This window comes from Mus musculus, chromosome 5 (assembly GCF_000001635.26).
Source record: "Mus musculus strain C57BL/6J chromosome 5, GRCm38.p6 C57BL/6J".
NCBI lineage: Eukaryota > Metazoa > Chordata > Mammalia > Rodentia > Muridae > Mus > Mus musculus.
Genome location: NC_000071.6, coordinates 17,030,194 through 17,044,707, shown reverse-complemented (window position 1 = coordinate 17,044,707; position 14,514 = coordinate 17,030,194).

The window sequence follows — 14,514 nt, the reverse complement described above, 5'->3', positions numbered from 1 at the left end:
ACTTGATCTTCGACAAGGGAGCTAAAACCATCCAGTGGAAGAAAGACAGCATTTTCAACAATTGGTGCTGGCACAACTGGTTGTTATCATGTAGAAGAATGCACATCGATCCATACTTATCTTCTTGTACTAAGGTCAAATCTAAATGGATCAAAGAACTTCACATAAAACCAGAGACACTGAAACTTATAGAGGAGAAAGTGGGGAAAAGCCTTGAAGATATGGGCACAGGGGAAAAATTCCTGAACAGAACAGCAATGGCTTGTGCTGTAAGATCGAGAATTGACAAATGGGACCTAATGAAACTCCAAAGTTTCTGCAAGGCAAAAGACACCGTCAATAAGACAAAGAGACCACCAACAGATTGGGAAAGGATCTTTACCTATCCTAAATCAGATAGGGGACTAATATCCAACATATATAAAGAACTCAAGAAGGTGGACTTCAGAAAATCAAATAACCCCATTAAAAAATGGGGCTCAGAACTGAACAAAGAATTCTCACCTGAGGAATACCTAATGGCAAAGAAGCACCTGAAAAAATGTTCAACATCCTTAATCATCAGGGAAATGCAAATCAAAACAACCCTGAGATTCCACCTCACACCAGTCAGAATGTCTAAGATCAAAAATTCAGGTGACAGCAGATGCTGGCAAAGATGTGGAGAAAGAGGAACACTCCTCCATTGTTGGTGGGATTGCAGGCTTGTACAACCACTCTGGAAATCCGTCTGGCGGTTCCTCAAAAAATTGGACATAGTACTACCGGAGGATCCCGCAATACCTCTCCTGGGCATATATCCAGAAGATGCCCCAACTGGTAAGAAGGACACATGCTCCACTATGTTCATAGCAGCCTTATTTATAATAGCCAGAAGCTGGAAAGAACCCAGATGCCCCTCAACAGAGGAATGGATACAGAAAATGTGGTACATCTACACAATGGAGTACTACTCAGCTATTAAAAAGAATGAATTTATGAAATTCCTAGCCAAATGGATGGACCTGGAGGGCATCATCCTGAGTGAGGTAACACATTCACAAAGGAACTCACACAATATGTACTCACTGATAAGTGGATATTAGCCCAAAACCTAGAATACCCAAGATATAAGATACAATTTCCTAAACACATGAAACTCAAGAAAAATGAAGACTGAAGTGTGGACACTATACCCCTCCTTAGAAGTGGGAACAAAACACCCTTGGAAGGAGTTACAGAGACAAAGTTTGGAGCTGAGATGAAAGGATGGACCATGTAGAGACTGCCTTATCCAGGGATCCACCCCATAATCAGCATCCAAACGCTGACACCATTGCATACACTAGCAAGATTTTATCGAAAGGACCCAGATGTAGCTGTCTCTTGTGAGACTATGCCGGGACCTAGCAAACACAGAAGTGGATGCCCACAGTCAGCTAATGGATGGATCACAGGGCTCCCAATGGAGGAGCTAGAGAAAGTACCCAAGGAGCTAAAGGGATCTGCAACCCTATAGGTGGATCAACATTATGAACTAACCAGTATCCCGGAGCTCTTGACTCTAGCTGCATATGTATCAAAGGATGGCCTAGTGGGCCATCACTGGAAAGAGAGGCCCATTGGACACACAAACTTTATATGCCCCAGTACAGGGGAACGCCAGGGCCAAAAAGGGGGAGTGGGCGGGTAGGGGAGTGTGGTTGGGTGGGTATGGGGGACTTTTGGTATAGCATTGGAAATGTAAATGAGCTAAATATCTAATAAAAAATGGAAAGAAAAAAAAATAATCTGGGGGGGGGATTTGAGCTTTATCCTTATAGATGCTTTTAAATAAACATGCTTTCCTATAAAAAAAATAATAAAATCTACTTGGCTTTATAAAAAAAAACAAAAAACAAAAAAAAACAAAAAAAAAAAAGAAAAAGAAACTTCAACTGGCAAAATACACCAATCAGATTAGTGTATGGACAAGAATTTTCTGTATTAATAATTGATGTATAGTGTTTAGATCTCTGTGGAAATAGACCTTCCTTCACCAATTTGCTTTTGGTCATAGTGTTTAATCACAGCAATAGAAACCCCAAGACAATAACAAAATACTTTAAAGCAAAAATGTGCCTTTAGTTCATATCTCAGCAAGGCCTCTCCCGTGGAAGAGAGTGGAATACTGGCAATTACTGAAAAGTTGATGTTATAACAAATTGCTTTAACATGCTATAGTAATGTCCTCATAGCGTGTGGTGCTAATGTTTTAAGACACTTAAATTTACTCTCCTGCTCATCTTGATTGATCATGTGAAGTGAGAAAAGTACCTAAACTATAGGTAAATCAAGAAATATGGAAAAAGAGAGATTCTAGAAACCTTGATTCATCAGAGTGAAGTGAGTTTTCTTAAGGCAATTCTCAGAGTGATCCTGGGAACAAAGATCTAGTTGTATTTATCAGAAATAATGGTGGAGAATGAACATTTGGATGCAAATGAAGACTTCAGTTTTTAATATATTAAACTTGAGGTTGAAAGATCTTGAATTATTATGTGGTGATTTATACAAGAACATCAATATATATAGAACTCCAGAAGAAATTGGGAGTAATGGTCAATTTAAAACAATTTTTGTCATATTTGGAAAACTGCTTTACTGCAGTCACTACTATCTACAAGTGATGGGAGAGATGGAAGATTTGGAGGTGATTAACAGTGTGTGTGTGTGTGTGTGTGTGTGTGTGTGTGTGTGTGTGCGTGTGCATGTGGGTGAGTGTGCGAAATTCTCAAAAAATAAAATAGAGACCAAAAAGCACTTGGTTTTGTTTTGTTTCTCTCTCTCTCTCTCTCTCTCTCTCTCTCTCTCTCTCTCTCTCTCTCTCTCATGTGTGTGTGTGTGTGTGTTTTAGATGTTCTCCCCATACCTTTCTCAATATTATTTTTCTCTGGCCAAGACTGTCTTCTGATAATTTTCTCTATTAACACATAACCCTTCCCTTTTGTGCACAATTTACTTATCTTTAAGGATTCATATTTATTTGCCTTTTGTCATACCAAATCTAAAAAATCTCAGAAAGCCAGTGGTTATATTATCTAGTCACTGAACTCATATCTCACCACACAGTTAACTAGAGTACATTTTGTGAACCTATTTCAAAATTCTAGTAATTATTTCTGGTGCCAGGCACTCACTCTCCATGCCTGCTATGAATTCATGCCTCAGGAAAGAACAGGAAGTGAGAGTAAAGCAACATTGTTCTATCAGTGCAATTTCCTACTATTAACAACATAAATTTAGACCAACTCGACAACTGTTTATTGAGTCCTCCCATAAACTAGAGAATCTGGCCATAAATAATAAAGCATATCACTAAACTTCAATGATTATAAAGTTTAATACAAGAGATTTTCAAATTGACTAGTAATTTTCTATTTAGACTTATTAATAGAGAAAAGGCAAGACATAGCATGGTAGAAGCTACAATCAAAATATCCATGGTTGAGGTTCAATTTAAAATAGAATTCACTTACTATGCTTCTAAGTTCTTTCATGCATTGTAATTTTTTTTATATATTATCTAAGAAAACTAAAGAAAAATTCTCTAGCTGAGAATTACTCCTAAATTTGTCTTTTGGATCATTAGCAAACATCTATATAAAGTAAAATAACTGACTTAATTTATATAATAGACACATTGTCATTTTGCTGTAGGTTATGCAAAGTGCATTTATTGAAACAAGCTTTTAAGATTTTTTTTCAATGCCAGGTTAAGTTTTGCCAGCATTCCTTTGCATAACTAAAGGAAACACTGACAGCACACATTATAACCATATGTCCTTTCTCTCATCTCAAGGATAATGGTGCATTTGGGATTTTATTGTAAAAGTTTTCAAAAGCTGCTTACGAAGTAAGTGATCGCTGAGAACCACACCTAACTATGATATAATGCAGTGAGATCTAAGGAGAAAGAGCCAGTGTTTCACAACAGCTAGTTAGAGGAGGAAGAAACATTTATTCCAGAGAAAGTGCCTTTCTTTCTCAGCATAAACATGCTCTCCTGTTCGAGTCTGAGTAACATAAAAGGCAAGACGATTAGTTAATTGTCAAATGGTTTTCACGGAAACACAGTATTCTTAAAATACTCTTCATTGGGTTTATAAAGCCCTAGAAACTGAGCTTTGTCTTAACTATTATCTGGATTTTAGAAAGTTATACTTGCTCAAGTGATTGAGGATCTCCATATTGATGTTGAGGTGTAAATATCCCTTTGCGATCACAGTATCAGAATGCATATTTATGAATATGAAGATGAATGTGTTGTGTAAGCTCCAAGCTCAGCACTGAGATTAGATGGCCCGGATCTTAGATCAGCTTCTTAATGCAATCACTTACTGATGCATTCGAAGCATTGCTTAGTTTACTTATTTGTTGTTCTTTGCTTTCATTTTCTCTGTGGGCCAAATGTCACGAATGAATGGATCCTAGCAACTTATATATAAAAGACCAATGATCAACCACTGAATGACAGCTCCAAACAAAACACTGATTTTCCCCCGTCATTTTGTCCTGAGTAAAATCAAACAGTGTCACCATCTCAGGCCTGTTTTAAAGGTATAGATATTTACTGGGACTCTTATTTTTGTATTTTCTGTATTATATTATTATGTGGGTGCATATATAATGGGCAGGAAGTGGGTGAGTGTTCCACTGCATGTGTGTGAAGAAAATAATTTTCTGCAGTTACTTGTTTTCTTCCACCATGGTTCTGGTGGTAGAATGTAGGTTCTTGTGTGCCAAGACGGCACAATTACTTAAACGCATATTGATGGTTCTCTATATAATTCTTAATGTCCTTTGAGGGGCTAGAAATTTATCACAGTTGTCAGAATGAATACCCATCATGTATGCAGCCCTTGGTTCCACCTATAGAACTGTATAAATTGGGTGTAGTTGTGCAAGCTTGCAATCCTAGCATTTGGAGACAAAGAAAGAGATCAGACTTCAGGATCACACTCAGGCAAATAGAAAGTTTGAGGCTAGCCTAGGAAATATGAATCCCTGTCTCAAAAATAAGAAAACAGACTTAGGAAATTAGTCTGAACAGGTGAGAGGGTGCGCCAGAGAACCTGACAGCCTCTGGAACAGGCAGAAGCACAGAGGGGCTGAGGCAGCACCCTGTGTGGGCCGGGGACAGCCGGCCACCTTCCGGACCGGAGGACAGGTGCCCGCCCGGCTGGGGAGGCGACCTAAGCCACAGCAGCAGCGGTCGCCATCTTGGTCCGGGACCCGCCGAACTTAGGAAATTAGTCTGAACAGGTGAGAGGGTGCGCCAGAGAACCTGACAGCTTCTGGAACAGGCGGAAGCACAGAGGCGCTGAGGCAGCACCCTGCGTGGGCCGGGGACAGCCGGCCACCTTCCGGACCAGAGGACAGGTGCCCACCCGGCTGGGGAGGCGGCCTAAGCCACAGCAGCAGCGGTCGCCATCTTGGTCCGGGACCCGCCGAACTTAGGAAATTAGTCTGAATAGGAAATTAGTCTGAACAGGTGAGAGGGTGCGCCAGAGAACCTGACAGCTTCTGGAACAGACAGAAGCACAGAGGCGCTGAGGCAGCACCCTGTGTGGGCCGGGGACAGCCGGCCACCTTCCGGACCAGAGGACAGGTGCCCGCCCGGCTGGGGAGGCTACCTAAGCCACAGCAGCAGCGGTCGCCATCTTGGTCCCGGGACTCCAAGGAACTTAGGAATTTAGTCTGCTTAGGTGAGAGTCTGTACCACCTGGGAACTGCCAAAGCAACACAGTGTCTGAGAAAGGTCCTGTTTTGGGCCTTCTTCTTCGGCCAGGAGGAGGTCCAAATACAAGATATCTGCGCACCTTCCCTGTAAGAGAGCTTGCCAGCAGAGAGTGCTCTGAGCACTGAAACTCAGAGGAGAGAATCTGTCTCCCAGGTCTGCTGATAGACGGTAACAGAATCACCAGAAGAACAATCTCTAAACAGAGTCAACTATAACTACTAACTCCAGAGATTACCAGATGGCGAAAGGTAAACGGAGGAATCTTACTAACAGGAACCAAGACCACTCACCATCACCAGAACCCAGCACACCCACTTCGCCCAGTCCAGGGAACCCCAACACACCTGAGAACCTAGACCTAGATTTAAAAGCATATCTCATGATGATGATAGAGGACATCAAGAAGGACTTTAATAAATCACTTAAAGAAATACAGGAGAACACTGCTAAAGAGTTACAAGTCCTTAAAGAAAAACAGGAAAACACAATCAAACAGGTAGAAGTCCTTACAGAAAAAGAGGAAAAAACATACAAACAGGTGATGGAAATGAACAAAACCATACTAGACCTAAAAAGGGAAGTAGACACAATAAAGAAAACTCAAAGCGAGGCAACTCTAGAGATAGAAACCCTAGGAAAGAAATCTGGAACCATAGATTTGAGCATCAGCAACAGAATACAAGAGATGGAAGAGAGAATCTCAGGTGCAGAAGATTCCATAGAGAACATCGGCACAACAATCAAAGAAAATGGAAAATGCAAAAAGATCCTAACTCAAAATATCCAGGAAATCCAGGACACAATAAGAAGACCAAACGTACGGATAATAGGAGTGGATGAGAATGAAGATTTTCAACTCAAAGGTCCAGCAAACATCTTCAACAAAATTATTGAAGAAAACTTCCCAAATCTAAAGAATGAGATGCATATGAACATACAAGAAGCCTACAGAACTCCAAATAGACTGGACCAGAAAAGAAATTCCTCCCGACACATAATAATCAGAACATCAAATGCACTAAATAAAGATAAAATACTAAAAGCAGTAAGGGAAAAAGGTCAAGTAACATATAAAGGCAAGCCTATCAGAATTACACCAGATTTTTCACCAGAAACTATGAAAGCCAGAAGAGCCTGGACAGATGTTATACAGACACTAAGAGAACACAAACTGCAGCCCAGGCTACTATACCCAGCCAAACTCTCAATTATCATAGAGGGAGAAACCAAAGTATTCCACGACAAAACCAAATTCACGCATTATCTCTCCACGAATCCAGCCCTTCAAAGGATAATAACAGAAAAAAACCAATACAAGAACGGGAACAACGCCCTAGAAAAAACAAGAAGGTAATCCCTCAACAAACCTAAAAGAAGACAGCCACAAGAACAGAATGCCACCTTTAACAACTAAAATAACAGGAAGCAACAATTACTTTTCCTTAATATCTCTTAACATCAATGGTCTCAACTCGCCAATAAAAAGACATAGACTAACAAACTGGCTACACAAACAAGACCCAACATTTTGCTGCTTACAGGAAACTCATCTCAGAGAAAAAGATAGACACTACCTCAGAATGAAAGGCTGGAAAACAATTTTCCAAGCAAATGGTATGAAGAAACAAGCAGGAGTAGCCATCCTAATATCTGATAAGATTGACTTCCAACCCAAAGTCATCAAAAAAGACAAGGAGGGACACTTCATTCTCATCAAAGGTAAAATCCTCCAAGAGGAACTCTCAATTCTGAATATCTATGCTCCAAATACAAGAGCAGCCACATTCACTAAAGAAACTTTAGTAAAGCTCAAAGCACACATTGCGCCTCACACAATAATAGTGGGAGACTTCAACACACCACTTTCACCAATGGACAGATCATGGAAACAGAAACTAAACAGGGACACACTGAAACTAACAGAAGTGATGAAACAAATGGATCTGACAGATATCTACAGAACATTTTTCCCTAAAACAAAAGGATATACCTTCTTCTCAGCACCTCATGGTACCTTCTCCAAAATTGACCACATAATAGGTCACAAATCAGGCCTCAACAGATTCAAAAATATTGAAATTGTCCCATGTATCCTATCAGATCACCATGCACTAAGGCTGATCTTCAATAACAAAATAAATAACAGAAAGCCAACATTCACATGGAAACTGAACAACACTCTTCTCAATGATACCTTGGTCAAGGAAGGAATAAAGAAAGAAATTAAAGACTTTTTAGAGTTTAATGAAAATGAAGCCACAACGTACCCAAACCTTTGGGACACAATGAAAGCATTTCTAAGAGGGAAACTCATAGCTATGAGTGCCTTCAAGAAAAAACGGGAGAGAGCACATACTAGCAGCTTGACAACACATCTAAAAGCTCTAGAAAAAAAGGAAGCAAATTCACCCAAGAGGAGTAGACGGCAGGAAATAATCAAACTCAGGGGTGAAATCAACCAAGTGGAAACAAGAAGAACTATTCAAAGAATTAACCAAACGAGGAGTTGGTTCTTTGAGAAAATCAACAAGATAGATAAACCCTTAGCTAGACTCACTAAAGGGCACAGGGACAAAATCCTAATTAACAAAATCAGAAATGAAAAGGGAGACATAACAACAGATCCTGAAGAAATCCAAAACACCATCAGATCCTTCTACAAAAGGCTATACTCAACAAAACTGGAAAACCTGGACGAAATGGACAAATTTCTGGACAGATACCAGGTACCAAAGTTGAATCAGGATCAAGTTGACCTTCTAAACAGTCCCATATCCCCTAAAGAAATAGAAGCAGTTATTAATAGTCTCCCAGCCAAAAAAAGCCCAGGACCAGACGGGTTTAGTGCAGAGTTCTATCAGACCTTCAAAGAAGATCTAACTCCAGTTCTGCACAAACTTTTTCACAAGATAGAAGTAGAAGGTATACTACCCAACTCATTTTATGAAGCCACTATTACTCTGATACCTAAACCACAGAAAGATCCAACAAAGATAGAGAACTTCAGACCAATTTCTCTTATGAACATCGATGCAAAAATCCTTAATAAAATTCTCGCTAACCGAATCCAAGAACACATTAAAGCAATCATCCATCCTGACCAAGTAGGTTTTATTCCAGGGATGCAGGGATGGTTTAATATACGAAAATCCATCAATGTAATCCATTATATAAACAAACTCAAAGACAAAAACCACATGATCATCTCGTTAGATGCAGAAAAAGCATTTGACAAGATCCAACACCCATTCATGATAAAAGTTCTGGAAAGATCAGGAATTCAAGGCCAATACCTAAACATGATAAAAGCAATCTACAGCAAACGAGTAGCCAACATCAAAGTAAATGGAGAGAAGCTGGAAGCAATCCCACTAAAATCAGGGACTAGACAAGGCTGCCCACTTTCTCCCTACCTTTTCAACATAGTACTTGAAGTATTAGCCAGAGCAATTCGACAACAAAAGGAGATCAAGGGGATACAAATTGGAAAAGAGGAAGTCAAAATATCACTTTTTGCAGATGATATGATAGTATATATAAGTGACCCTAAAAATTCCAACAGAGAACTCCTAAACCTGATAAACAGCTTCGGTGAAGTAGCTGGATATAAAATTAACTCAAACAAGTCAATGGCCTTTCTCTACACAAAGAATAAACAGGCTGAGAAAGAAATTAGGGAAACAACACCCTTCTCAATAGCCACAAATAATATAAAATATCTCGGCGTGACTCTAACGAAGGAAGTGAAAGATCTGTATGATAAAAACTTCAAGTCCCTGAAGAAAGAAATTAAAGAAGATCTCAGAAGATGGAAAGATCTCCCATGCTCATGGATTGGCAGGACCAACATTGTAAAAATGGCTATCTTGCCAAAAGCAATCTACAGATTCAATGCAATCCCCATTAAAATTCCAACTCAATTCTTCAACGAATTAGAAGGAGCAATTTGCAAATTCATCTGGAATAACAAAAAACCGAGGATAGCAAAAACTCTTCTCAAGGATAAAAGAACCTCTGGTGGAATCACCATGCCTGACCTAAAGCTTTACTACAGAGCAATTGTGATAAAAACTGCATGGTACTGGTATAGAGACAGACAAGTGGACCAATGGAATAGAATTGAAGACCCAGAAATGAACCCACACACCTATGGTCACTTGATCTTCGACAAGGGAGCTAAAACCATCCAGTGGAAGAAAGACAGCATTTTCAACAATTGGTGCTGGCACAACTGGTTGTTATCATGTAGAAGAATGCGAATCGATCCATACTTATCTCCTTGTACTAAGGTCAAATCTAAGTGGATCAAGGAACTTCACATAAAACCAGAGACACTGAAACTTATAGAGGAGAAAGTGGGGAAAAGCCTTGAAGATATGGGCACAGGGGAAAAATTCCTGAACAGAACAGCAATGGCTTGTGCTGTAAGATCGAGAATTGACAAATGGGACCTAATGAAACTCCAAAGTTTCTGCAAGGCAAAAGACACTGTCTATAAGACAAAAAGACCACCAACAGACTGGGAAAGGATCTTTACCTATCCTAAATCAGATAGGGGACTAATATCCAACATATATAAAGAACTCAAGAAGGTGGACCTCAGAAAATCAAATAACCCCCTTAAAAAATGGGGCTCAGAACTGAACAAAGAATTCTCACCTGAGGAATACCGAATGGCAGAGAAGCACCTGAAAAAATGTTCAACATCCTTAATCATCAGGGAAATGCAAATCAAAACAACCCTGAGATTCCACCTCACACCAGTGAGAATGGCTAAGATCAAAAATTCAGGTGACAGCAGATGCTGGCGAGGATGTGGAGAAAGAGGAACACTCCTCCATTGTTGGTGGAATTGCAGGCTTGTACAACCACTCTGGAAATCAGTCTGGCGGTTCCTCAGAAAATTGGACATAGTACTACCGGAGGATCCAGCAATACCTCTCCTGGGCATATATCCAGAAGAAGCCCCAACTGGTAAGAAGGACACATGCTCCACTATGTTCATAGCAGCCTTATTTATAATAGCCAGAAACTGGAAAGAACCCAGATGCCCCTCAACAGAGGAATGGATACAGAAAATGTGGTACATCTACACAATGGAGTACTACTCAGCTATTAAAAAGAATGAATTTATGAAATTCCTAGCCAAATGGATGGACCTGGAGAGCATCATCCTGAGTGAGGTAACACAATCACAAAGGAACTCACACAATATGTACTCACTGATAAGTGGATACTAGCCCAAAACCTAGGATACCCACGATATAAGATACAATTTCCTAAACACATGAAACTCAAGAAAAATGAAGACTGAAGTGTGGACACTATGCCCCTCCTTAGAAGTGGGAACAAAACACCCATGGAAGGAGTTACAGAAACAAAGTTTGGAGCTGAGATGAAAGGATGGACCATGTAGAGACTGCCATATCCAGGGATCCACCCCATAATCAGCATCCAAACGCTGACACCATTGCATATACTAGCAAGATTTTATCGAAAGGACCCAGATGTAGCTGTCTCTTGTGAGACTATGCCGGGGCCTAGCAAACACAGAAGTGGATGCTCACAGTCAGCTAATGGATGGATCACAGGGCTCCCAATGGAGGAGCTAGAGAAAGTACCCAAGGAGCTAAAGGGATCTTCAACCCTATAGGTGGAACAACATTATGAACTAACCAGTATCCCTGAGCTCTTGACTCTAGCTGCATATGTATCAAAAGATGGCCTAGTCGGCCATCACTGGAAAGAGAGGCCCATTGGACACGCAGACTTTGTGTGCCCCGGTACAGGGGAACACCAGGGCCAAAGGGGGGGAGTGGGTGGGTAGGGGAGTGGGGGTGGGTGGGTAAGGGGGACTTTTGGTATAGCATTGGAAATGTAAATGAGCTAAATACCTAATAAAAAATGGAAAAAAAAAAAAAAAAAAAAAAAAAAGATTTAGACTGGGGCTGCATTTACTTTCTTAGAGTAATTAGATATCTTCAGATTTGATATTTTTATAAAAACCTTCCTATTTTCCCTCTAATTATTCATTTGTTCTTAAAACTTCTTAATAAAATTTTATGGTTTTTATACATTTGTTTAATTCTTGTCAATAAAAATTTATATTTACAAAAAAAAAAAAAAAAAAAATAAGAAAACAAAGAAAAAAAAGAGTAAAGAGAGAAAAAGAAAGAAAGAAAGAAAGAAGGAAGAAAAGAAAAAATTACTTTAAGAAAACAATTAGAAATACTATTCATTGTTCAAAAATTAAATATTATTTAAGATATTTGTTTTTAAACTTGTATTTGAAATAGTAAAATAAATTGTAAAGTATCTTGCAAAGTCTTTTTATACATACATTTTTAAAAATTCCTCAAAAATTTCAAGTATTTTTATCTCTCATTTAATTGCTATTTTAAAAGTACTGTCTTCCCTTCTGGTCTGCTTCCTCACCCTGGCCAGAATAGTAGCCCATGAGACCTGCCCCAACCCTACAGCCTGCTTGCCTCCTAGGAGGTCCACAGTAACCAAAGAAATAGGTGAGAGTCTAATCCAAATACAGCAGAGGTCTGGCTGGTCTGGTTTCAGTGGGCGAAGATACTCTTGATCCTAGATTTGAGGCCTGGGAGAGGGAGCACCCTCTTAGAGGCGAGGAAGAGGAGAAATGAGATGAGGAACTGCCGGAGAGGCTCTGGGAGGGAAGCAGTGCCTGGAATGTAAATTAATAACATAATTTTTTTAAAAAGCCCTGGCTTCTGTAGACAAATTTTTGAAGTTTTTTTTTCTACTTGCAGTAAAATTAACATAAATAATAAAATGTAGGTATTATATTTTCAGCAGGCTAAGTGCTGTGTTTGTCTCATTAGCAACTATAGAAATAAAAACATCTACCTTTAAACATGGTGCACCTTCAAACAAACAATTGTTATGAACTTCATACCAAGAAATCAGGTTTAACTGTTCTATGCAGAATTAGAACTAGTGACAAAAGACTCTTGATTACTGCCTATTGATCATTTGTATTTACTGTAAATAATAACATCCTCTTGATTGGCATTTTTCTTTAGTATTTACAACTTTAAGACTATAATCCTGTCAGGTCTACTATGCAAGACTATCTTTAAACCTGTAGAGAACACAGATAATACAACAACCTTATTGCCAGAACTGCCCTGTGTGCAGGATCTTATATTAACTGGCCTTGTGTACGTTTTCATGTTGAAAAGCCTTGATAATGTAAGAATATTATCAGCACTCATTTCACCTAGCTGCTGTTATATAAATCTCACCTATGATGGGCGTTGCCTCTTTACATTTCCTCCTCTAATTGTTGCTAAGACTATAAATACTTTTCATTCCGCTATCAAACCACTTTAAGTTGCCCAGATTCCTACATCTTTTCTTTTTCTTTTCTTTTTCTTCTTTGTCCCTATTGTGTTTTTGTATCATCTTCTGCTAGTTAGCAACAAGAAATAAAGGGAACCAGACAGCCACCATACTCCACGACTATTCAACTATCACTTTGTTATGAGTTCCCATTGTCCTCTTCAACTATGGGCCCAAAGGAACTATGTTCTTCACTTCTACAGTGAGAAATACTACAGTGAGAAAGAGTAGTTCCCTGCTCTTACAGAAACATAGTAGATTAATTACGAAAAAACAAAGGCTTTTATTGTTTGTCCCTCCTACAATCTTCAGGACAAACCAAATTAGTAAAGCTTTGAATATCATTGTGTTTGAATGTTTGACCTTAAGAACTGCTTAAAATTCTTATATGAATTTCTTTAAAACCATTCAATAAACTTACCTTGAGATGAAGAGAGAACTTCCTATAATCTCTACAAACAGTTCTGTCCTTTTGTGTTACATACTTATACAATGCAGAACACTTGGCACTGATCCCAATTACAAAATCAATATATTGATTGACTCTGACACTGAGAATTCTTATGTCTTGTAAAATTAACTACTCCTCTCATATTTGATTCTTTATGTTCAGAGTTTTTAAAAAATTATATCATATTAGTATACAAAATTGCATTTGTTTTTAATAAATGGTTACATTATATATATATATATATACCAATGAATTATTTTAAATAAGTTGATAAATTATAATCAGTAGATTTTATTTTGTATTCATATATACCTACATACTCAAAGCCATGTAAATATTTCTCTGGTGGAAAGGAAGAGGTTTGCAAATAGAAATAGCCAAAGATGCCCTGCTTTATCACTCAAAACCTATCATTTTTAATGCTTGGGTAAGAAAATCAGATCATTGCTAAAGTCTACAGTGGATTCGAAGTCTCACCGAGTATCTGGACTGTGAATGGAAAAAGAGAAAGTTCCCAGGGATCATATTCCTTTTCCAGGATTTGCCTCTACTGATATAATATCTCAGCTGTGTTATTTCTACTTCTTAAAGGTTCTACATCTTCTAATAGCTCCAGTACTGAAACTGAAACTTGAATAGTTAAGCCTTTGTTGTGGGGGGTGTTCTGTTCCCAAGCTAGAGCATGGCACTCCCTCTCGTTCTTTCCCTCCCATCTTTTTTCCTAGCATCCTCCCTCCCTCATGTTCTTGCATTCATCTGTTCTCTCCACATCTCCTCGACCTCTTCCTCTTCTCTCACCCCCCTTTCTGCTTATTCTTCCTCCCATCTTTCCTTTTTTCAGATAAGTAATTTGATTCATGGTAATTTTTGTAGCTAATGATGTTTAATAAAAAAAATAGATCTTTCAGAAATTGTTGGACATTGCAATTGTAAA